Below are 23,302 nucleotides of genomic sequence, written 5' to 3' on the forward strand. Positions count from 1 at the left end.
CTGGAGGAGAAGAGTTAGAAGAACATAAAACTCCCACAGACTCAGCATGTTCTTCCAAATCCCCGAAGCTGAACAGAGCATACTGAATACATGTCTGAATCGTGAATATCGATCTCCATCCCTGCAGGTGTAGACCCTGCCTGGCGTTCTGCTCAACGTATCAGTGCTTGTGACATCTCCAGACCCAACCAGCGGTCTCTGCTAAACCTCCTCTAGGGGCAGAATGAGTTTCAGAAGCTCTACTTGGCTGTTGTGATTTGACTTAGGACTGAGTGACATGACCTTAGGTCTCCTTGCACAGGGTCTTCACTAAACCTTTGGTGATTACAGACCTAAAGCCCTTCCCAAGACATTACTTTACTGTGAGACTCCTAGTGGCACAGGCTCCACCCAGGAAGCCATGCAGCAGTGCCTTCAACTCTGTGGTTCTTCACAAGTGTCACATTTGGCTCCTTTGTGGGTCCAAATTAACTGCCATGCCCACCACCATCCATATCCCCACCCTCCATAAGCCAAGGCAGTTTAACTGAACAATAGCTGACCTCTCCTGTATTCCCCTCATGCTCCCATTCCTGCAGTCTGCCAAATCTTGAATTCTGCACTATGGGGAATAAAAAGTTTACATCATCCTTTATTTTCCCAGTGATTCATGGAAAATGCTACATCTTTAGTATACTACCTCTTTCAGGATTTGTTTTTAACTTTGAAAACCAATTTTTGGAATTTCAAGAACTACCTTATTCCATCAGTGAGAGACAATTATAATTAAAAATTAGTATTAGGATCTTGCATCTGATATGAAATTACAAAATCTATTTGACATTCACAACCAAGGTGTTACTAATTGTCCTCAGCCAGCTCCTTGTGAGGGTAACTAGTGGAGAATGCCATCTCAACTGCCTTACGGAGTGAGCAATGAGTGTTAAATAGAAGAGCAAGGAAGCTGAAAAAGTAGGAAAGCACTTGGATTTGGATAAACCCAAACACAGATTTGCACCCATTATATCTCACATCTTTAACAGGGGCCAAGGCATCTCAGCCTGGTGCAGTAGCAGAGGAAGTGGATTGAACTGCATCAGCATCAGTGGGCTTCAGCCTGGGTTCTGGGGAGTATTACTGATGCCTGACTAGGTGTGGTCAAATCACTGTGGTGGAGCCCCTGCACACACCCTACTGTTGCCTATTCAGGGACCTGAATTATGAGGAACTTACTCATTTAGAGGGAAAAAGGGAAACTTCCTATTTGCCCTCTAAAGGTCTGCAGAAAATGAATGGACAAAACACAAATTAATAGAAGAAACAGGCAAACAAAATTGGTAAAATGCAGGGGAAAAAATCACAGGGTCTCACTCAGTTTCCCAGCATGAAGTGCAATACTATAATCATGGCTCATAGCAACCTTGAATTCTCAAGTGCAAGTGATTCTCCCACCTCAGCCTACGGAGTAGCTGGGATCATATGGATGTGCCACCACGCCCACATACATGGGTATTTGCTGGATAAGAGATGGAGACTCTCTGTCCTGGATGTGAGACAGGAAGCTGATATCTGGCTAAGGATGATGTTCCCTCATTGCTAAAGAGTAAGAGGAAAGTGTCATTGATAGTGCAAGGCAGGGACATGCCCTGACCTAGTGAGGTCCAGAGACTCATATGTTGTACATAGGGGAGTGGGAAGAAGAGAGTGTAGGAAACCCAGGGGAAACAAATGAACTAAAATAAAAGAAATAGGTCATCAAAAGTGTGGATGTATTAGTCAGGGTTCTCTAGAGCGACAGAAATAAAGAAATATATATATATATATGATGGGGAGTTTGATGATTAATACTGAGTGTCAACTTGACAGTATTGAGGGATACAGAGTATTGATCTTGGGTGTGCCTGTGAGGGTGTTACCCAAAGAGATTAACATTTGAATCAGTGGACTGGGGAAGGCAGGTCCACCCTTAATCAGGTGGGCACAATTTAATTAGCTGCCAGCAAATGTAAAGCAGGCAAAAAAATGTGAAAAGGAGAGACTGGTCTAGCCTCCCAGCCTACATATTTCTCCCATGCTGGATGCTTCCTGCCCTCGAACGTCAGACTCCAAGTTCTTCAGTTTGGTTCTCCTTTCTCATCAGTTTGCAGACAGCTCATTGTGGAACTTACGATCCTGTAAGTTAATACTTGATAAACGCCTCTATACATATGTATACACACACATATGTAGGTGTGTGTGTATGTATATGTATGTGTGCATATATATTTATATATATATATATATATCCCATGAGTTCTGTCCCTCTATGTGTCACTTGCTAATACAGGAAGTTTATTAAGTAGTAACTCAAACAATCACAAGGTCTCACAATAGGCCATCTGCTGGCTAAGGAGCAAGTAGAGCCAACCAGAGTTCCAAAACTGAAGAACTAGTAGCCCATGTTTGAGAATAGGAAGCATCCAGCACAGGAGAAAGATGTAGGCTGGGAGGGTAGGCCCGTCTCTTTTCACATTTTTCTGCCTGCTTATAGTCTAGCTGTGTTGGCAGGTGATTGGATTGTGCCCACACAGATTAATGGTGGGTCTGCCTTTCCCAGCCCACTGACTAAAATGATAATCATTTTTGGCAACACCCTCACAGACACACCCAGGATCAACACTTTACATCCATCAATCCAATCAAGTTAACAGTCAGTATTAACCTTCACAAGCACACCCCTTGCCAACTTGAACACATACACATCTCCTGAGATAATACATAATCTTAAAATACAGACAATAGTAAGGTCATAGCTACCCCTAATGTAATACAACTATCCTTCCTACAACTGGAAATGCAAATTAGTTCAGCAATTGTGGAAAGCAGTGTGACTTCTCCTCAAAGAACTTAAAACAGAAGTACCATTCGACACAGCAATCACATTATTGCATATATACCCAAAGGAATAGAAATCATTCCACTATACACACATGTGCACACATATGTTCAAAGCAGCACTGTTCACAATAGGAAAGATATGAAATCAACCTAAATGACTATTAATGGTAGGCTGGATAAAGAACATGCAGTACATATATGCCATGAAATACTATGCAGCAATTAAAAATGAAATAATATCCTTTGCAACTACATGAATGCAGCTGGAGGCCATTATCCTAAACAAATTCACACAGGATCACGAAACTTGATCACACAGCACCATCCTGTAGGCACAGCCTCCTGCCTCAACAACTTCCTGTCACAATAGAAGGACTTTCGTTTTTCTCCTTTCTTTTCTTTTCTTTTCTTTTTTTGAAGGAGTCTTGCTTTGTCTCCCAGTCCGGAGTGCAGTGGTTTGATCTCGGCTCACTACAACCTCTGACTCCCGGGTTCAAGAGATTCTCCTGGCTCAGCCTCCTGAGTAGTTGGGATTACAGGCTTGCACCTGCGCACTTTGCAAAGTTTTGTATTTTTGGTAGAGATGGGATTTTGCCATATTGACCAGGCTGGTCTCGAAATCCTGACCTCAGGTGATCCACCTGCCTCAGCTTTCCAAAGTGCTGGGATTACAGGCGTGAGCCACTGCACTCGGCCTTGGACTTTTCTTGATCATTGAAACACACAGGTGTCAGGGAGAAGGGAAATGAGTGCTGGGAGCGGTCAGAGCTCACTCCTCTGCTTTTTCAATCTGGTTTTAAGTCACCTAATCCATCAAAATAAACACAATTTTGCCTCACCAGGCACAGTGGCTTCTCCCGTGGTCAATTGATTCAATGACAGAACAAGTAAGAAAGAATGAATGGACTATTCTTGTGTTTCTCAATTCAAAGTGACCAAGAGGATGTCTTTGGTGTTCTCATCTCCTAAGCTCACTGCGCATTTCATCTCCCCTCTGCTGCACTAGCATCCAAGTGCATGTGATGCTTCAGTAGTGTTACTCAAAGCTTCATTCTGAAGTCTGTTCAAGTTAAGAGAAACTTTTACCAATGGAAATCTCATTAAATAAAAAGAGTCCTGAAATTCCTCTAGGTTCCATGTGTTCTCTACTTCCTTTCTAAAATATGTAAAAGGAACCTATTTCCCCTTGATTATCAGGTTCTATGACCCCAGCTCACACCATAAGACGCTGTGTTCAAAGTTTGTGCTGTATCATAATGGGAACTAAATGGCCACATGGTCGTCATTTTTTCCAATTTAATGCAGTAATTATTATGCCAATTCTTTGAATTAAGAACTATCAACCAGAAAACCACAGACAAGAGTGAATAAAAACAACTTTTCAACCTCGTCTCTACCCGTAATAAGTAGTCATCTCTCAGATTCTCCTGTTCTGTTGATGGGGGTAACAACGTCTTACACATTGGGGTTTTCTCCTTTCTGTAAGGACAGCTGCCCCTGGACATGTGACAACATCATGAACATATGTTGCTTCACTTTTTTTTTTTTTTTTTTTGCTATATTTAAGTTGTTTACTCCAATGCTAAATGGTGTAAGGATTTCTTGACTCTGATGAAAGCACTCAGAAATCTTCCAAGAGATGATTCTGGCAGAAACATGACTGACAAGAAAGGCAAATGCATATACAGGAAAACAACCACTATCCTTCAGATGTTGGGTTAGTTCCACTGTACTCACTGGACATGCGTTTTTAGTCTGACCACTGATGTGTGGTATAATGTTAGTGGTTCAGGAGGGATTATGCTATCTGGCAAGTCGAATGCTCAGAAAAGTGATAGGGATGCAAGCTTCATCAACTGAAATTCATATTTTTGCACTCATGCATGGATTTCTATGGTTCATGTGACTTCTTAAAAAAACTGGGAAACATGACTGACTGAAGTCCTAGTATTTGATCCTCTAAATTACTAAAAACTGGTCTTCAGTAATGGAATAGAGATGGCTATTCATTTGAGAAGCATTTATTTTTTATCTCGTCCTATTTTCAAAGGTTCGGTCATAGCTCTTCCAAACCAACTTTGTCTCCAGTCCTTCAGTTTTGTTTCTTCTGAGGCCTGATGATCTCTCCAAACCAATAGCAATGTCATGGAATTGCTAATCTCTCATTGCAAAGTATACAGTGACTTCGCCCTTAGGGTTTGCCTAATATCATGACTTCCAGTCTCCCAGGGCATCCTTGATGACAGCAGTTTTGTGTCATCAATACAGCACCCAGTTATGAGAACTCCATCCAGCATGGCATCATTGCGGGCATATGCACGATTAGACTTCTATAGGATGCAATGATTAATTTTTAACATTAGGCGGTTATCCCCATTCAAACCCTTTACTTCTCCATTGAGTTAGAAAAATATTTTAAGGTGTACATATCCATTAGGTGAGTGTTTAATAACTAAAAGTTATAAAGGAAATTTCTGTAGACAGAGCAGATACTATACCAGGTTTTGGGCACAAGGGTTTTTATGGGGGAAAACTGAAATCACCTTCACAGATTTAATTTTTATATAATTACTTTCTAAATATGCATGTGTTGCCTATATATGTATATGTAAATATACTTTGCCTTATTTAGACATAAATATGTATACATATAAGTATCTGCAGTCAATAATTTTTCAAAAATATAAATGCACAAATATGTATGTTATATATACTCAAATACATACATTTCCCCAAATGGTATCAATTTCATGGTTTTTATTGGTATTAAGTTTTCATGTTTTAAATGTTGTCTTAGCATCTCTATATATGGATTAATAAATATTCATATGTATGCCATCAATTTTAATAAAATGCATCTATGTAAATAGGTAGATGTATAAATACTGCATTGGTCAGTTTTTGCACAAAAATTATTGACAATCAACCACTTAAACTCTTAGTTTCTTATTACACTAAGTATTATTTTCACATTCATGAATGTTCACTTTAATAATCAATTGACTGATCAAGGCAGGGCTCAGCTGGTTGGTTTGGCTACAGGGAACTCGGCTTGTCTCCAGCCTATGGATTATATTTATGAGGTCAAGTGTGAAGGACAGTGACTACTCAGGGCAGAAGATTCTCATGGCAGATCGCAGGAGTAGACAACATCCCAAACCAAGTTGCCTTGGTACAATTAAGTCCAAAAATCTCTAACATAGGTACACACAATTTTAATTGGTTGTTTCACTTGGTAATTATTAAACTTTCAAAAAATGTTTACTCCATTTAAATATCTAGTTGTTGGATAATACCATGGATATAAAATTATGATTATTCAACCTTAATAATCTTCAAAATGTTTTCAAATGCAAGGTTGCATCAATTTGAAAGTAAAACTGGGTGTGCTTTCAACATGTGACCTTCCATTGAAATTTTCTTAAATGTCCTCATTGAGAAAAAATAAATCTCTTTAGCTAAATGACACCTAAAACATAGCTTGTTAAACTTTATATAGACTACCTGTTACCATGTTAAAATGAAGATTGTCTTTCAGGAAATTTGAGGTGGGTCTGGTATGTGTCATGCAAAACACCCTCTCAGGGATGCTGAGGTGCTGCTGAGTTCTGGGTAATTTTGAGTAGCAAAGGACTTTCATATTAAGAGGAAAAATACTATATCCATGTTTAGGATTTTCTCTTGTTGTCTTCCTGTTTGTCAAAGAAGGCTTATTTGGTTGCCAAATGACTGTTATATCTATGTCTGTCTGTCTATCTATCTATCTACCTGTCATCTGTCTATCTTTATCATGTGTGTGGAGACAGAGTCTTCCTATGTTGCCCAGTCTGCTGAGACCAACTCAGTCATGGAAACCCTAACCCAGCGGCGCTAGAGGAATTAAAGACATACACACAGAAATATAGAGTGTGGAGTGGGAATCAGGGAGCTGACAGCCTTCAGAACTGGGAGTCACAAACAGAGTTTTACCCACATATTTACTGACAGCAAACCAGTGATAAACGTTTCTATAGACTATAGATTCACTAAAGGCATTTCTTACAGGAAACAAAGGGATGGGCTCTGGCTAGTTATCTGCAACAGGAACATGTCCTTAAGGCACAGAAGACTCATGCTATTGTTTGCGGTTTAGGAACACCTTAGGTGTTTTCCACCCTGGGTGGGCTAGTTGTTCCTTGCCTTTATTCTGGTAAACCAACAATCTTCAGTGTGGGCCTTATAGCCATCACAAGCCTGTCACAGTGCTGGAGAGATTTGTTTTATGGTGAGTTTGGGGGCCACTTTATGGCCACATTTGGGCACCTATTCCTAACATATCCCCCTTTGTGTTTTTGCAAGATGATAAAAGCAAAAGCAGCTTTATCATGGTGAACTACTTTTCTCAGGAGTTGGGATCTGCATCTTCGAACTATACAAAGACAAACAACACCAATTAAAAGCGCAATCATCATTGAAATCACAGAGCCTCCAAGTGTTTTTATCCATTTCAATGGGTTACTAGCTGCTAATCTGTATGCAGCTCCTTCAAGCACTCCAGTTCCTGTCATTAAGGTCAGGCATGCCTGGGATTCTTTAAATATTTGTTCTTTTAATTTTGCAATATCCAAAGACATGTTTCTAAAGTGTCCTTCTAGATGCTTTTTTCATTCTTTCCCATTCATGCTCTGATTCATTGTAAGGGTGAGGAGTGATAAAAAAAAAAGTCAGAAGTATTCCAGTTCCATTTTAGCTGCATTCTATATTCCAAACTAGCTACTCAATCTCCTAGCCACATTACAGTTTGTTGGAGATCACTTATTTATTAACTATCTTTTGGTCTATTTCAGCTTGAGAGTTCCACAGCAGAGTAGAATTCTTTTGTCTGCCATTTATTTACAAAATCTGCTGTTTGCACTGATGAATGTCATGCAACTCCAGTTGCCACAGCAGCAATCAGTCCCATAACAACCAAGATTAAAGTAGCAATGAAATGCCGAGAGCATCTCATAATTTTCTGAAGAATTTCAGTAGTAATATTTACAGAGGGAGGGGATTCCCAAGGACGGGAAAACTTCACCAACAACCATACTCCCTCTTGAGCTCTCACTACTAGGATAGGATGATTAGTATTAAACAAGGAAGAGTTTATACAGGAGAACAATCTACATTCCTGGCAAGTTACATGATAATTAGGGATGTCATACTTTAGATTGCCCATTACCAACAGAAAAGGAGGACAAACACAACTTTGTATCCAAACTGTATTGTTTTCAGCAAGTTCTAAAATGTAATTAGGATTATATTGTGATGGCATAGTATATTTTCCTTCCTCAATCTTGATCTTATTAAGAGCCATTAATAGTTTTCACAAATCCTTATGTTTAGCTCCTACAGAGGGCCATATCATTTGAGGTTGAGGTACCACCATACTGCCATGGTTCCAGATAATAGGAACTTTTGCTGTACTTCTTATCATTTCTACCATATGACTGTTTCATTCAGACCAGCTGAACATAGTGTAGCCACGGCATGCAGACTGAGAAGTGCAATTCAAGCTAAACATCCCCTAGGGGACCAATCAATAATTATTCCATAGGCATCACTGCGCTGCACCTTGGCCTGTTCTGAATTGTAATCTTCCCAAACAAGTACATTCATTTTTTTCTGACCATTTTTTTCTGTTTACAAATAGATTTTTGGGGGTGGTATGCCTCAATTATAGGAGCAGATTTATTTTGGTAAACACTGAGACCAGAAAGCATGTACAACTGTGTCATAGAGTGATTACATCCAGGCATTATCATCAGGCAAGATTGATATTGAGGGTGTAGGCAATTAATGGCCTTCCCCAAACAGATAGGTAGATGTTCAAATCCTAAAGAAATATTCATAACAGTTCCTCATCCTCATGTGGGTGAGATGGGCCTCTATCATCCGTAGGATCACCCATCCAAGAGCTATCATTAGTGTATACCTCCATTGCACATGGGGTCCAGCCAAGTTACAGGCCGTAGAAGTGGTGGATAAGATAAATACGCCCAATAAGTATAATTGTTCTCTGTGTCAGCCCTTACTGAAGGAATACTCATGGCAGTGGTGATAATCACTACCATATCTATCATTAAATTACTCATTGTGACTGGTTGTTCCCCTTTCCTCATGTTTTTCCCACCATCTGTGACAGCTTCTTGATCTGTCCCCAGGTAGGTGGCTATGTTCAACCAGTGTTGCTCGTGACAGTTGGGCTCCTCCTTAGTGTCAGTCTTGACATGACTGAAACTGGGGCATCCTCGGGTTCCTCCCAGAATCTCTTCTTTGGCATCTGACTCATGATTAGGTTTCAGGTGTTTTGATGGTATCCAAATCAGCTGCTGGTTTTGGCCTGGAGAAACACAAGCATAATCTCTACCCCATGTTATTATTTGACTTATTTCCCAACTTTTTGTTATCAGATATCTCCTCCAAACCAGTTATTCTGCTTCTGTCTTTGCAGCTGCTTTCTGTAGATGCTGTTCAGCTGCTGATAGCATCTGGCCTTTAGAGAGGCTCAAAAAATTTAAAGTCAATAATGCTAGATTCAATTGCATATGCGGGGTCCTGTAGTCCCTATTTCTCCCCTTTTGGTTTTGCAATGGCTATTTCAGGGACAGATTTATTCTTTCCTCTATGCCTTGTCCTTGAGAATTATACAGGATATCAGTAATATGTTTAATATTCCATATAGAGAAAAATGTAGCTAAAGCTTGGCTACTATAGCCTGGGGCATTATCTGTTTTAATAGAAGCTGGAATGCCCATCACCGCAAAGCATTGCAAAAAGTGACATTTAACACAGGCAGGAGACTCTCCTGATTGTCATGTAGCCCAGACAAAGTGAGAAACCAGATTGAAGTGTCACTACAGTGGTGTTTGGAGAATGTGGAGCTATGCTGGAGGACATGTACAAAAGCTAGTCTCCCAAATGAGGAAACACATGTGAGTGACATCCATTTGCCAAAGAGAATTAGGGTATTAGGAAGGGTATTGTCCTCCTCCTGAAGTGATTTTTTTTTCCCAAGCTCTAATGCACACTCCTCTAAGCTGCTCTATGGCATCATCCTGCATAAGCACTTGTGCATCTAAACCAGTCCAGCTACTGATGCCCAAAAGTTGGTCTACAGTTATATTAATTTGAGGTTGGGCCCAGGCATTGCAAGTAGCCTGAATGGAAGCTTCACCTGCCCACCAAGTTTTAAATTGTAGGAACTGAGCAGGAGATAGACAAGCTCAGGTAAGAGCATCCCAGTCAGGAGGAATCATCCAACTGGAGACAGCAACATTCTGTAACAGTCCCATTACAAAAGGAGAACCTGGTCCACATTGATTAACAGCTTGTTTAAATTCTTTGAGTAATTTAAAAGGAAAAGGCTCAAATGTAGCTATAATATTTCCCTGTTCATCTGGGAGTTGTATTCTAACAGGGAACTGTCAAGACTCTATGTGACCCTCATGTCTAGCTTGCTGGATTCCTGCCTGAATAGAAATGAGAGCGATTGCTCAAGGCGCTGCTCAGTCACTGGGGCAACTACTTTTCACCCAGTGTCCTCTGGAAAAGAAGGATCTGGAGGATCAGGCTACTCTTTTTCTTCAAACTAATGAGGGGGTGCAGAAAGGGAGGGATAAACTTCTCCCTCCTTTGCCACTTTAGATTTAGCTGGCAAACAAACCTGCTCTGTCACCTCTTCTGTTACTTTGTTATACTCTCCTTCTTCCTTATCATCAGTGTGAAAAGGTTCCAAGGTGGAACCAACCAGAGCTGACACTTGAACTATTGTTACCCTGATGCTTCTGAGTTCCACTTCTTACTCACCACAGGGATTTCTTAAGAGTAGTTGAGTGTCCTCCAGCATAGCTCCACATTCTCCAAACACCACTGTATTGACACTTCAACCTGGTTTCGAACCTCATGTATGGGCACTATGTGCTGGGACCAGCTCGGTCGTGGAGACCCTAACCCAGCAGTGCTAGAGGAATTAAAGACAAACACACAGAAATATAGAATGCAGAGTGGGAATCAAAGGGCTGGCAGCCTTTAGAGCTGAGAGCCAAGAACAGAGTTTTCCCACATATTTATTGACAGCATACCAATAATAAGCATTGTTTCTATAGACTATAGGTTAGCTAAAGACATTCCTTACAGGAAAGAAAGGGATGGGCTTTTGCAAGTTATCTGTAGCAGGAACATGTCCTTAAGGCACAAAGCACTCATGCTATTGTTTGTGGTTTAGGAATGCTTTAAGCAGTTTTCCACCCTTGGTGGACCAGGTGTTCCTTGCCCTCATTCCGGTAAACCAACAACCTTCAGCATGGACATCATAGCCATCACGAGCGTGTCACAGTGCTACAGAGATTTTGTTTATGGCCAGTTTGGGGGCCTGTTTATGGCTGGATTTGGGGGCCTCTTCCCAACACCAGTCCAATCTCAAACTCCTGGGATGATGCAATTCTCCGGACTTAGCCTCTCAAAGTGCTGGGGATTACGGGCATGAGCTACCACACACAGCCTTATACTGTGTTTCATACATTGTCCTGATTTTTCTGTTTCATGTATGACTTAATGAAGTTTTCTTGCTATGAACCCAGACTTGCTGGTAAGACTTGAAAGCACATTCAAGTGTATTCTGGGAAAAGCTGTAACTGGCAAAGTTTTGAGCCTTGTGGAAAGAGCAACCTTACTGACCCATCAGCTGTCAATTCCCCATCACTACTATCACTTCTGGAAGCATATTTTCCAAAACTCCTTTTCTGTCTGTGGTTTCTTTAGAGTTGCTTAACCAGAGGCCCTCCCATGAGATTGGGAAGTCAGAGTGGTGGATTCATGTACACTGACACCTGAACTAAAGCACATGGAGTTATGTGTGGACTGGAGAATCACCTGGAGACATGCTGCAGGCAGCTGAGAGCATCAACACCCCCACCCTGGTCTTCCCAGACAGGTCTGAGGATCATGACATGGTACTCAGCACATACCACCAGGAGCAGGTGCGCTCTGACTTCTGCAGGAGCACCTGAGAATCCCTTGTCTCTAGTGGCTGCTTCATGAATAACACACCATATGCTTCGAAAAGACTGTGGTTTAGACTCTAATTTAATCAACTTGAAGAATTTCTCCTTGAAAGACCGAGAATAGCTTCTCTTTTGCTGTATGAATTCCAATTATCCCATAACACAGACTCCTAAGGTGGACTTATATCTCTTCCTTATCCAATCAGGACTGGCATTGTCCCATCTTTTCTGCTGAGGATGAGGGCAAAATAGGCTTAGGGTTCAGAGGAGCCTCCCTGACCCCCTCTACAAAAGTCTCCTAATGACTTTCAAAATCTGATTGAATTTAACAAATGCTCTTAGCAGATGGAGGCACCAGGAAGAGCATCTGGGGTGGCTCAACCTCACACATCTGCTTCCTTGGGAGTTTATGTTATGACTTGTAACACTGTGGGGGATACTATAACCATGCTGACAGTAATAAGTTGCAAAATCTTCAGGCTGCAGACTGCTGATGGTGAGAGTGTAATCTGTCCCAGATCCACTGCCACTGAACCTCGATGGGACCCCACTTTGCAAAGTGGATGCCTTATAGATCAGGAGCTTCGGGGCTTTCCCTGGTTTCTGCTGATACCAATTTAAATAGTTACTAATGCTCTCACTCGCCTGGCAAGTGATGGTAACTCTGTCTCCTACAGATACAGACAGGGAGGATGGAGACTGGGTCATCTGGATATCACATCTGGCACCTGAGATAGGAAACATAAAAACAAATATTCTTAATATTAATCATGTTACCAGAGGACTTCCCTGAAGTTCCAGCTAGCACTGAGCACACTGGCTGAGTAAATTCCCAGGGTTCTCCTCCCTTACCCGGGAGCCAGAGAAGCAGGAGCCCCAGGAGCTGAGTGGAGGCCCTCATGTCCATGCTTTGTCCTGACTGGAATTGACTCCTGCACAGGGTGTGACTAGCCTATTAAAAAGTCTTCAGGGCAGGAGGCTGTGCTCTGGGGCATGCAAATCAGCAGGGGATGGGGCAGGCTGGGTACAGCTGCAGGGCTGGCAGATCTCAGTAACTCAGCACTGGGGCAATGTCCCCAGGGTCCCAGGTCATACCAGGGCAGCATGGATTTGTCAGAAAATAATGTATTTCTCTCTAGGGCCACTGTTGTGACAAGAGATATTTTGAGGGAAAAAAAAAATCAAACTTTAATACAAACCTAAGGACTACATGGAATAATATATTTTATACTTGTATTGGGAATGTACAGGAGAGTATAACCATTTGTAGGGAACATCTAATAAAGTCTCAGAGGGTACATCTATCAGGTCTTCAAGTTACTTAAATGGATATAGAGAGTAACAATCCCTTTTGCTATGTTAACAACACCTCCGTGATTGTCACACGGTTCCCATTGTTTCATGTGAGAAAAACCATCTTTATCAGAAGCATATTTAAAACACTCCAAAGTATTTGTAGTGACCTTAAACATTCGTTATTACCAGTATATTTTCAAGCAATTCCCTTCAGAGGCACAATAATGATGCTTTGACTCCTCAGTGCCTGTGCCACTCACAGATCTTCCATTATCCAGAGCTATAGGTATCTTTAGTACCCAGGGTCTCAATGGGCAGCAGCTTCATCTTGGTTTTCGGCTCCCCTTATTCTACACATTTTTCTGCGCTTGGGTATTACTTCCCATAGGTCATCAGTATGAAGGGTTGTCTAGTAATGCTAGATCTGTTTACTTCAGACAACATCTCTGTTTCTTCCTCCAACTGTTGAAGCCTGAATCAGGATAAACTTGAAACTCCGGGTCAATCTAGACCCCCACATCAACCGCCTCCGAAGAAAGAAGATCAAGGTAATGCATCTTGCCTAATGCCCTGATCTGCCTTTCCCACCAGAGTGTTTGTGAGTGTTCAGGTACAGTCCTCAAAAAACTTGGCTCTCTGGAAAGCAGGGGAGGGGCAGGCTCTGGGGAAAAGCCAGGTCAATAAAGACTTTCTCTTCTGTGAGGGTGGCAGCTACTCAGTGCACATCCCTGCCCTGCACCATCAATGCCACTTTTCTCTTTGACTCTTTAGCAGTGAGTGGGGACATCATCCTGACTCAGATGCCAGCCTCCTGCCTCACATCCAGGAAAGAGAGTCTCCACCTCCTGCCAAGCCACTGCCCATGTACATGGAAAAATGCTTTGAATCTGTATAAAACTTGGAAACAGATTTGAAGCCCTATACCTCACATGTCTGCCTCTGCCCAGGCATTCCAGCCTGGTTGTGCAGCAAGGGAAGTGGAATCAACTACATCAACATGAGAAGACTAGAACCTGGGGAGTCCAGGGAGGATTACTCATGCATCACTAAGGGTGGCCAGACCGCAATGGTATAGCTGGTACACAGATTTCCTACTGCTTTCCAGAGGCCTGAATTTCAAGGGAAGTTACTGGTAAACTGTTTGCTAAGATTTACGTTCAGAGAGAAGCAGTTCTGGATTGCGATACACAATTTTGTGTGTGTGTAGAGGGGTAATATAGCTGTCACTCTTGCTACCCATTCCATTTTCCATTCACTATATTTCTGCTGACCCCCCATGGCCATATCTTTTTCTCACTGCTCTATCTGAAGCTGGAGAAGGCAGCCCTGCCTGCACACATGGCCTAACATAGCATCTGGAATGAGCATCCTCTAGGAAAGCCCTCAATCAGTGAGGACAGGGGAGGTGTATACATACCCCAGCTCCCTCCCTTCTGAGGTGGAATAATACCAAGACATTTTCCCATGTTTCCACGTGGGCTTGAGTTCCATTCATGCTCAGTGGCAGCTTCTTGCTGAGGACACTTTCGTTATCACTACTCTCTTTCCTTTCTCACTGCTTTGTTTCCTCCCAGTGTTTCCTGTGCATTGTAAATATGCTGCCGGCATGGGCATCATTGTCCCTGAAAGATCCAACCTAAGATAGTGTACAAACCCTCGTTTTTGGAGAGTAGATTCTGAATATTTGCCAATTTTCTTTCGCATGCATAGGGATATTCAGAAAATTTAGGAAACACCTGAATTATCTGGGAAAGACGGCATCATCACAAGCATCTTTATAATAGGGACAAGTGGGGGTAACAGTCAGAGTGGAATGGAGACAATGGAGAGGGATGCTTCAGTGATGGAGAAAGGGTCCAGGCAGCCCGGAACATGGGGCTGTCTTTGAAGATGAAAAGCTGAGAATCAGATTCTCTCCCCTGGAGCTTCCAGAAGGAATATAGCACTACTGGTACCTTGATTTTAAATCAGGGAGACTTCTCACTGCCAGAACTGTATGATAATAAATTTGTGTTGTGTGAAGCCAGTAAGATTCTGGTAACTTGTTACAGCAGGAGTAGGAAACTAACACAAGGAGGGCAGGAGTGTCTTTTACATCCTTAAGGGCATGGCCACCCTCTGTTCTTCCAAATACTTTTATTTTGTCATTTTGTAGTGTCAATTTTAACAAGACACACAGAAAATTTCACTGTGAAGATGGCTAGCAGAATCCTTGTAATGTGTAGATGCTCTTGGATAAATCCTTTGATTGACTCTCGTACTCTCTGGATATGTGATTATTAACTCTTGTATGCTTTGGATATGAGAAAAGTAGGGGAATATTTGTCCATTTGTTTTCATATTAGCAGAAGAAATCAGATTTACAGGACACGATTTGAGGGGGAAGGACAGGGTCAGAGAGATGAGGATGGTAGACAAGATGCAAAGTGTTCAGGGCAATGCAAGGTATTGCCTTGCCCCTGCCCTCAAATATTAAAGAAAGACATTTAATATTTGTAAAGACTTTGAGGAAGTTTTGCTTTGTAGACAAAACTGCATAAGGGCCTGAGTTTATAATTGGGGTAATCACAGCAAGGTGCAGAGGTAGCAGGGAGCTTGTGCTGAGAATTTCACACCACCCTTCTGGCTTTGTCTCTTCTCCGAATTTAAAGGCCATTCAATCCTCTGTGAAACAAACATGGCCACGCGGAAGCAACATATTTAAGGTTATGCAGACGAGGGTTCCAAGCTCAGTCCTGAAAATTGCTGACCATGTGTCTTTGGGCAAACCACCTCTGTTGAAGTGTTTCAACTCTGGGCTCTGATGAACAGTTTACTCATCTGAAATGTATCACCAAGGGAGTCAAGGGCCATCCTGAGGTTTTCTCTAGTTGATGCACCAGGAAATGTACCTGTACATATACATATATATGAAAAGACTACTTAGGGCTCCTTGAATATCTTAGAATGAAGATTCTAGATAAGATACCACTAGTCAGATATCATTTTTTAAATTATTATTATACTTTAAGTTCTGGGGTACAAGTGCCCAGCTTGCAGACTTGTTACATAGGTGTATATGTGCTGTGTGGGTTTGCTGTACCCACCAACTCATCATTTACATAAGGCATCTGTGGTCAATTTTAGAATAAGTGCGATGTGCTGCTGAGAAATAAGTATATTCTGTTGATTTGGGGTGGAGAGTTCTGTATATGTCTATTAGGTCCACTTGGTCCAGAGCTGAGTTCAAGTCCTGGTTTGGTGTATTTATTTACTTTTTTTTTGAGGCAGAATCTTGCTCTCTTGCCCAGGCCTGAGTGCAGTGGTGGGGTCTCGGCTCACTGCAACCTCCACCTCCCAAGTTTAAGGGATTCTCCTGTCTCAGCCTCCTGAGTAGCTTGGACTACAGGTACGTGTCACCACTCCAGCTAATTTTTTATATTTTTCAGTAGAGACGGGGTTTCATCATGTTAGCCAGGATGATCTCAATCTCCTGACCTCGTGATACGCCCACCTTAGCCTCCCAAAGTGCTGGAATTACAGGCGTGAGCCACCAAGCCCAGCCTCAGATGTCATTTTCAACTAAGAACTGTCATTATTTATTCTTCTAAGCAATCATGTGTAATATTAGAGAATTGAAAGTGGAGACTACAAATCATCAGAGTAACTTGAGGCTGGATTTATCCTAAGCCCCATTTTTATTAAAATTCTTGTGCTGCTATAACAAATTACTACAACTTTGGTGGCTTAAAACAACAGAAATATATTCTCCTACAGTTCTGGAGGCCACAAGTCCAGCACTAGTTTCAGGAGTCGAGAGCAGGCTGTCATCAGACCAAGCTTCTTCAGGGACTCCAGCGGGGGAGCCTACTTTTTGGCTTCTTCCAGCTTTTGTTTGCTTCAGCTTTCTTTGGCTTGAGTCCACATCACTTCAATCTCTGCCACTGTCTTCAAATTGCCTTCTCTTCTGCAGGCTTTGTTAAAAAGTCTGTCTATGTCTATCTTAGAAGGACAATCATGATGTCCTTATAAGATAGAGATGGACATTTAACAAAGACAGGCCCATTTAGGGCCCATCTGGTCAATACAGGATAATCTGCCCATTTCATAATCCTTAGTTTATATGTTCAAAGGGCCTTTTCCTATATAAGGTATATGTATAGGCTGCATGGAATAGAATCTGATCATTGGAACATCATACTCAGCAATAAACCATTAAAGAACGTACTGTCAGTGTTGGTACTATACACACATCACCACCCTTCTCTCTCTCGCCTCCTTTCCCTGTATCTCTTCCTTGTGATTATAAATCTCCTCACTATCTTAAGTGTATCCAGTACTACCTATGTCCAGGTTAGAGCGGCACACATAGGAAGGTCTTGCTGTGGTTTTGCTTAGAGACCTGCTCCATCCCTCATTATCATTCAGAAGGAAGGGCACAGCCAAAGTCAGCCCTCAGCCATCTGGGGAGAAGCTGTCTTTACAGGGGACAGTCACGAGCTATCATTCTCTGAACCTTTGCTTGTCTTCAGATGCCTGTGGGCCTCAGCCCTCAGTGGGGGTCTGTGTGGCCCCTGACTCGAGTAGGATCCAACAGGATCCTTATCAGAATATCTGATTCACTGAAGGCAGCAAGTGTAACGTAGGAGATTGTCAGGACTTGTATTCTGAGCACCGATCACACCAGTCATGACAACGCTGACCAGAAGAGAATCTGGACAAAACAGGATGCACTACAGAAACTGGCCCAAACCAGCTAGAACCAATATGGTGACAAAAACGACCTCTAGTGGTTAGACAGTGTGAGCCGGTCTTCCCTCGGGGGCTCCCGTCAGACAGAGTGGCCGCCATGGCTCAGTAATGGCTGGTCATAGTATGAAACCCCTCCATGGTCTTCTCACAGCCCCCTCTGATAGTAATGATGTGGGATTTCTCTGTCCAACTTTCATGGCTCAAGCAGCTTCTGGGACTCTGTTCACAATGGGAGGTCATGAAGGTAGTTAGGCTGCTGATGGCCAGAGTGACATCTGTCCAGACTCACCCCCTTGACCCAGGCAGGCATCATATCCAGGGGGCAGTGGGAGTGAGCAGGAGCTCAGTGTCAGCCCTTATTTCACACGGAGCTAGGCTAGGACACTGTTATTACCCTGACTGGCCCTGCTGGTGAGAGCGACCCTGTCTCCTGGAACACAGGGAGGGCCTGGAGATGAGAGTACACAATATCCCAACTGTCCTATAAGTGGGGAACAAATATGAACATTCCTAAATATTAATTCTAATACTTCATTCTGTTTGATTAGATTCTGTTGAGAAATCAAAATGGGCTAAAAACTCCATCTTCAAGGAAACATTCATGTTTCATGCACAGAAACTAAAGTTGAAGCCTGAGTCCTCTCTCCTCACCAGAGAGCTGGAAAAGCAGGAGGAAGAGGAGCAAAGCTGGGTCCCCCACGTCCCTGAGGGCCTCCTGAGGCTGCTCCTGCTCACAGCGGGTGAGGAAGGTGGATGAGTCAGCTTGTGCTGCCACATCGAAAAAGCTGGACTGGATGGCATAAACCACAGCATTTAATTTTCAATTAAATTAAATGTCTGGTGCCTGGAATATCCCAGTTGGATGTTAAGCAGGGTTCGTTTTCTGGTAAAGACTTTCTTCCTGGTTTGCAGATGCCACCTTCTTTCTCACCATGCCTTCACACAACCCTTCCATAGAGGGGAAGGCAGTTAGAGAGAAGAAAAAGGAGCGATCTCTGGATCTTAGAAAATCACAAATCCTACTGGATCAGGGACTCCCCTCTTATGATCTCAATTACGTCTTTAGAGGTCCTAATTTCTACAGTCACATTGAAAATTAGGGTTTCAATATGAATCTGAGGACACAATTCAGTCCATAGCAGGTGGGACAAGGCCAAGGCCATTAATCCAGCCTCAGAGCACGGGGCCGGTTCCCCACAACTCAGCACACGGGTGGTTCCTCCCAGGTGCCCTGGTCACGGGAAAGATTTCCCTCTAACTTTAGGACTCGCTGCTGATAATGAGACACTAGCATTTCTACTTTCCCAGGGTTCCTAACACTGTGGAGCTGTCTTCTGCTTATCGTGGAGCGTGTTTGCCATCTTCAGGCAGGTCTCTGACATAGCAACTTATAGGACATATGATTCTGTGATTGGGAAAATTAATTATTGATTAATCATAAGTAACAAATTAAACAATACATTGAATCAAAAAAAAGGAGGGCCAAATGAAGAGCTTAAAAGGAGTCTGAGTATCTTAAAAAGACATATTCCTTTCAAACAACAGCAGTTAGAGTCACAGATTTTTTTCAACAAATAACTTTTTAGCAGCAATTATGAATTGTAAATGACAGCATCAAATAGGCTGCCATCTATATAAGTTTATAGTCAAAAATATTTTCAAGAATCATGTAAACACATTTTCATATTAAAACAAGCAACGAATGTGGGTTTGTCGGCAGATCCACTCAATGGAAAATTTCTCAAATGTGTGATTGAGTCAAAAGTACATTTGTCCCTGATGGAAAGCTCCAGGTTTTTTTGTTTCTGTTTTTGTTTTTAGTCTTTAGAAGAAAACGGCTTTCTCTCCACTGTGTTCCACCTCATGCTGCTGAGGTTGGCTGGGCAGGCTGTGACTGTGAGGAAGGAGGAAGGCTGTGTACTGAGGGTGGTCATGCCTCCTGCCCACCTGAGTGACCTCATGGAGCAGAGCCACCCACACCGCCAAGGCCACCTGCCTGCCTCTGCACTGCCGTGGCACAGACACAGAAACCTTGTCCCATTTAGTTCACCATATTAAGAGACTTCTATGTAATACATTTGATTATGCTTTGATTCTCCTTGTATCTCTCCCCTTTCAGTTTTTTGGATCATTTACTTTTCACTATTTTGCCTTGAGAATATATGCCTTTGGTATATCAGCAGCATGTATGTTGTACATTTGTTTGCTTTCACTAAAATATAACTAACTACCTTGAATGGGTTTTTGTTTTATCTCCTTTCTCACAGAAAAGCAGAAACTCAAGGTGACTAGGTGCTGTCAATCTCAGGGGGGCTAAAGGTGATGATGGTATTGCTTACCTCGTGCTCTTGTGAATTACATTTTATTTTCTTTTACTGCATTCTGTAATAAAATATAGGCACAATGATGCATTAATTAGTATTTTTCAATAATATATTGAGTGATTTATATTTCTTAATTTGAGGGCTCCGGTCTAATAACTACCTATATACATTTTGCCATGCAACTTTTAAACCTAACAGAAATGACACATTGGAATTTTAATTGCACTTCCTATGGAATCTGTTATCTTGAAATAAATCATCTCAAGTATTATTCAAGCCCTTAACCTGCATCAGGATCTTGTTCTATTGATTCAATTAGTCTTCTGTGTCTCTACACATATGTTACCACATGTGATAGACATCACTCATTATTCGGGTTCATGGAAATTTATTTGGCAGAAAAATCAGATCATGGATACAGATTAGTGGTAGCACAAGTGGTAACACATATTAGAAATGACTGGTTTGGGGATATTTTCTATATGATAATGCTTGGTCATATTGTGAAATTGCTATCTTCCCACTCTCCAAACTTCCTCTCTCCTTCACTAGTCACGTGAAACTGCCCTCTCTAGCATTATGGTGGACAAAGCACTATTGCATTTTTAACAGAAAGCATTTCTGTTAGGTTAAAAGTTACATGGCAAAATGTATATAGATATTTATCAGACTGTAGCCCTCAAATTAAAGCAGCATATAAATTTAGAGCACTATTGTCAATGGAATCTACTAAGAGCATAATTCTTCTATGCATTTACAACTGAAATAGAGGATTCAGATTTATTTTCAGGAAGAATGTCATATAAAAATAATGCATTTATTCATTCTTTGAATCATTTTCTTATGACAACAGAGCACTAAATATTTTCTCTTTAAAAGGCTATGTCTGTAAAATATTTTTAAAATTCTAAGATTTGAGAAGGAAATAAAATCTCATTTAATTCTGCATTGTTCCTGTGGCACATTATGTAAACTTTATGTTCTCTCTCTGAATTATTTTGTTTATTTTCAAAGCCCACTTTTGGAATTGCAAGAATTCTATGCCAGAGTCCTCAGCAGCAAACTCTGCCCTGTATTCTCCAACTGCATACTCCTCTGCAGGCACAGAGACCCTGCTGACCTGCTCGCCAGACAAGTAGTGCGAGTGAGCAGCTGGGACACCCCAGAAGAAGGTTTCTGTTCGGGTCTGTACCACTGTGGGAGGAAACTGTAGAGCTTCCATGCAGTAATAAACCCCAACATCCTCAGCCTCCACCCTGCTGATTTTCGGTGTGAAATCAGTGCCGGACCCACTGCCGCTGAACCTGTCGTCTGGGACTCCAGAGGCCCGGTTTGAAACAATATAGATCAGGAGCTGTGGAGACTGGCCTGGCTTCTGCAGGAATCAATACAAATAGGCGTATCCATCATTGGGCAAGAAGATCTGACTAGACCTGCAGGAGATGGGGGCTGGTTCTCCAGCAGAGACAGGCCAGGAGAGTGGAGTCTTGGTCATCACAATATCCCCACTTGGTCCTGAAATAATAACAGAAAAGCGCAAAGTTTATATAGACAAATTATGAGCAACTTTCATGATTTCCCTATGATACCGATTTACAGTTATACGTATTTTCAAGTTTTGATTTCTATCATGAAAAACAGACTTTCTAAAATGAGCCCATTATTTGCCAGCCAGCGGGGAACTCCCCAACTAACTGCCTGAGCACACCTGACTCCACACGCTGTGGACACATTCACTCTATTTTCAAGATCTTTATCAGAGCAGGGGTCATTGTTCCTTGGAGGTGAATCCTGTTTATTCTTAAGAACAAAATATGAATTTTCTTTCCTGGAGCATAGGTCTTGTGGCTCTAACACATGATTGAAATAAATATGAAAAACCGTGGAGCCCTCAGAACTCGTCTTCCAGCTCCATTTTTTTCACACCTCATTTCACTTCTGTCTTTACCAGGGACGCAGAGCATTAGCCGCCCCAGGAGCTGAGCAGGGAGCCTCACTGTAAGAAGGTGAACTGAGGAGACCTGATCAGTCAAGGCAAGGTTAGAGCTGAGCTTTTGTCTCAAACTCACAAGGGAAGGTCCTCCCTAGAGGACAATATGCAAATGCCCTGGTGGGGGCAGCAGTGTGGAAAGGGTCTATGGTGTAGGGGGTATATCTCTACTGTGAACAATGTGACATAAAATATTCAATGGAGCAAAACAAACATAGTTCAAGTCAAGTATGCCTGTAGCAGGTGAGGACAGGACACACTAGAATCTCCTCCCAGTGACGTGACTGAGCATCCCTGCAGCCGTGAGGACAGCAGGAAACTTTAGTGGCTGCTCCAGGGAGGATGTGGCAGCCAACACTGGAGGGTCTGTGGGGCTTGTGTGCCCAAAGTAGTTAGGAAGGAAGAGGCTCTGGAAGGTGTCCTGGAGAGATCTGGCCCCTGTTCACACAGAAGAGGAGCATGTACCTGTGACTGAGGCCTCATGTCCTCTTCCTCAAAGACTTTCTAGGCAAGTGCCTGAGCCCATCTGATTCTACCTGCTGTGGACACATCCCCTGGCACCGCAACCTCTCCTTCTGCACTGAGAGGCTGAGCTTCCTTGGGAGAGTTGTGTTTGGGGGCATCACACTGCACAATGGCCCAAGGAGTGTCCTGCTCACAGGAGGATGTGCAGCATCTCCGGGCTCCAAAGTAGTGTTTGTGATGGTGAAATCCCTAGAATTTTGGTTAGATGTGAGTCCCCACTTGTGAATACCTTCTACAGACATGTCATTCTTTATTTTGCAAACTATTTTCTATAAGCCGTCTTTTCTTTGTTTTGGTACTTTTTGGTTAAGAATATAATTTTAATTGTGCTACCTTTAGTCTCCACACTGATGATTGTGGGAGTGAAATCAATAGATTTTGGATTCTTTGTGTGTTCTCACTTATAAATGGAAAAGTAAAGACTTGTCATTCTTTGTATGTGCGGCAAATTCTTTGCTATATTCCACGCTTTCTTTCTTTCTCTTTCTTTCTTTCTTTCTTTCTCTTTCTTTCTTTCTTTCTTTCTTTCTTTCTTTCTTTCTTTCTTTCTTTCTTTC

The 23,302-nt window shown here is 42.1% G+C and overlaps 1 pseudogene and 1 gene segment (V, D, J or C); both read right to left on the minus strand.

Annotated features, from left to right (window-relative positions):
* The window catches only part of LOC111534338, a 783,107-nt gene that overhangs the window by 678,031 nt on the left and 81,774 nt on the right, over positions 1–23,302 (minus strand).
* Positions 12,263–12,817, minus strand: LOC111524948 (annotated as a pseudogene). Its single transcript, XR_003307017.1, has 2 exons — positions 12,732–12,817; positions 12,263–12,607 (listed from the first exon to the last, which is right to left on the minus strand). The product of XR_003307017.1 is annotated as an immunoglobulin kappa variable 1-39-like (transcript).

Source organism: Piliocolobus tephrosceles, chromosome 15, assembly GCF_002776525.5.
Source record: "Piliocolobus tephrosceles isolate RC106 chromosome 15, ASM277652v3, whole genome shotgun sequence".
NCBI classification, from domain to species: Eukaryota; Metazoa; Chordata; class Mammalia; order Primates; family Cercopithecidae; genus Piliocolobus; species Piliocolobus tephrosceles.